The following is a 3,445-nucleotide window of genomic DNA, read 5'->3' as shown; positions in this document are numbered from 1 at the left end:
AAACACCATGATTGTTGAAGCATTTATGCAAGGAAAAAATGTCTGGAAAGATCAGAAGCTCCTGTGTGTCTCCTCCCCCCACCTACTATTGTCCTCGGTATATCCACAGCAGAGGTATATAGTATATACAGGTTTGGTAGAAATTAGCAAGAAGGGGGAGAGGAAAGGGAGACAGCAGGTGGCTAAGTTGTCAGCTATAAGTGAGATTGTAACAATGTAACACCATTGGTATAATGTATGGAGAATTATGAATATATGGTTTAATAAGTTGTAACTGTATAGGGTAAGCTGTTTTTCGCAATGTATGGATTGATCTTTAAAAGACTTGTGTAAGGTTATTGTGATGTGTTACAGTGGTAAAAATTTTGATTGGAATCTTGTAAAGGAAAGTGTTAAAATGTCTGGCAAGTTTGGCCCTCAAGGCAAATCTCAGATATAGTGCAAGAGGTTCTGAGCATCTGTGGTAATTAGATGAGTGGGGTCTGCCATGTAAATATTCAAAAACTGCACAGAAATATTAATATGTAATATTGGTATCAGTGTTGGCTGATTAGATCATATTTAATGTCTTTAGAATTGGATTAATGGCATAAATTTTAGATAATCATTATTATGTTTATTTTTTTTTTCAGTGATACACATTGATAAGAAGACGAAGCCATTTAATGACATGTTTTGTTTATTTTTCTTCAATATTCAGCTGTGCAGGAATTATAACTAACTCTGTGATTATTTGTAGGAAAAGAGACAATACGTGAGATCACTGTACAAAATATATGAAAATTGACAAGTTCTCTATGATTCAATGGATGTGTGTTGTCTGGAGCTCCAGTGTGACGTTTGCATGTGTGTATGGAAGTGAATGGGACCATATGTGTTACATGTATTTGCTATATGCACATGCTCTGTTTGCCTATGTCTGTATTGTTACATTTTCAGTCTCCACAGGTAGCAGATGAAGATATTGATAACCCCATAGAGGGTGGTGACAAGTAGATATGAGTTCCTTTCCATCGTTGAATATATATATATATGTCTTCTGGTAAATATGAGATGTACTTGATATAACATGTACATGTACTAGGTAATCAGTTTTTATTGGTGCTTGTGAGTATCAAGTATATCACATGGGCTTTATACTGGTAATATAAATATTGGTTATGGGTTTATACTATAAATCTATGAATGTTAACAGTCAGGAATTATTTTGAGAAAAAAAGTTGAATCTAATACTTGTACAATGTTATTGGTCATTGTTATTCAGATGATCCTTCTGGTATGGGATCAGGCAATACATGTGAACTTTCTTACCACAAGGGGCACAGAACACCCCTAACATGTACACGCAGGTAAAGATAAATTGAAGTTCTGCAAAACTAAAGTGGTGTTTCTGGAACATTATTTGTGATAAGGTGCTAGATAGCTGTCTAAGTAAATCAGAAGTCACTCACATATCTGCTCTGTAATGTTCTTTGTGTGTACTTCTGATGTGATCCTTTGTTCAGTGTTTCTGCCTTCTCTGCTAATGAGATTATATGAATGTGTCTCTGTTCCTTTAGGAAGTGTGCCCTGGAGCTTGCTGAATCCTGTAGTCCTACGCACACACAGAAGTCAGAGGGAGGGGGGCCACAGCCATATGGGCTGTAAAGCTTGCTTGCAGGAGAGGCAGGGGTCGTATATCTTGTATTGCAGACAGAGATAACAGTGGCTGCTGTGATGGTTCCTCATGTAACCTTTCCACCCTGCTCTACAAGTCACTTCTAACTGGTTAACTATTAGGCCCTGAGTTGTTTGTGTAAACTTATTTGTTTTCTAGCACACCCCATCCTGTTTATTACTGTTTGTAGTGTTAACGATAGGTTCAAGGGGGGAGTAACTGAAATATACAAGTATTTTCTGCTGACAATATAGAATAGAACAACATGATAGTATGTTACAAGAGATTGTTAGTTATTTGAATGTTGAATCTATTGTTAACTTTGACTTTTTGAGTTCTTTTATTTTAGATGATTCTCGATTTGGGAATGATGGTGGATTCTGCACCAGATATGTCATGGTCACTGAATATGAAGTAAACCAAGGGTAAAACCAAGCACAAGTAGAACCATTATAGAACTGTATGGGTCTCAGCTCATGAAGCTGAACTAGAAGCCATCACTGAGACAGGGTACAAGGCCTGAGGGTAGGTGTTTGATATAGTGGGACTATGGTCCAATCTGGAGAGCGAGAGCATTCTGTAGGGTTAATGTTAAGCTTAAAAGGATTTCCAGGCTGTTCAGATAGTGATGGACCCTGCTGCTGCCCCCACACAGGTGGGTATAGTCAGAAGTGAAGGCACACACCAAGGCTGATATGAAAGAAAGTAGAGGTAACATGCGGGCAGACACTGCCACTAACCCAGCTGCAGAGGCCTAGGGGATATGCTTTACTGATAATTGGTCATTATACTAGGCCCAAACCCGTTTTAGCTCTCTTTTCAGGTTTTACAACACTGAGGCACCAAAATGGTTCAGGAGGAAAGAAGCTTTGGAAACAGCAAGGATCAAAAGAGGATGAATAACTCCTGGTGTCTGGTGGTAAGAGAGTATGTACTGAGAGCATCGTCCCCACTGATGGCATAAGCAGATTATTATTATTAAGTGCACTGTTTAGTAGTAGCCATGTGTGACCTGGTGAGCAGAGGATGGGCAGCTGCAGGATTTAGCATCACTATAGTGTGAGCCTGCATGGCGTGTTAAACACAATATAGACCAAGAAGTGAAAAGTTTCTGTGAGCCATGCCCGGAGCCCTTGTACCTGTTCCAGAGATTGCAGGTTAACTATATGATATAACTAGAACTTTAGTAACTACTAAAGGTGAGACGGTATAAGTACGTGCTTGTGTGTATAGTTATTTCTCTTCAGGATGGCCCGGGGCATATCTGGTGAAGAAAGCTATCATAAACAGGGCTGCAGATAGACGGCTACTAAAGAAGTAGTGTGTCACTTGTATTTGTATTTTCTGTAAGGTATCCTCCTGACAGGAGAATTGGTTTTAGCCCATAGCAAACTTACTTTGGGTCAGCCCCTAGGTTAGAGTTGTATTATGGTGTACTGACTGACTATGTGATATCTTGGCAAAAACATTTGACTAATGTATAGTTTTGAGTTTTCTCCTCCCTCTCAGATTTTAAGTTATTGGACGGGACCTATTCATTTTAGACAATGGATTGATGGTGATAAAGAGACACATGAGAAAAACCTTGAACCCAAGAGTTGATGGTCCTTCCAAGTGCTGCTGATAACCAGTGTTTCTATGAAACTTGAAGGAAAACCTAACTGTATCCATGCTTCACATTGCAAGGAAGAATCTACACAAAAAGCGATGAAGATTCTCCTGATGTTGCTGTTACAGATGGTCCTGGCAATAAGCCTGCATAGAACATTTGACAATGAGTGGGACAAT

The sequence above is a fragment of the Leptodactylus fuscus genome, chromosome 1 (assembly GCF_031893055.1).
Source record: "Leptodactylus fuscus isolate aLepFus1 chromosome 1, aLepFus1.hap2, whole genome shotgun sequence".
In the NCBI taxonomy this organism is placed as follows: Eukaryota; Metazoa; Chordata; class Amphibia; order Anura; family Leptodactylidae; genus Leptodactylus; species Leptodactylus fuscus.
The sequence above is the reverse complement of the archived record's forward strand: the minus strand, read 5'-3'. Positions refer to the sequence as shown.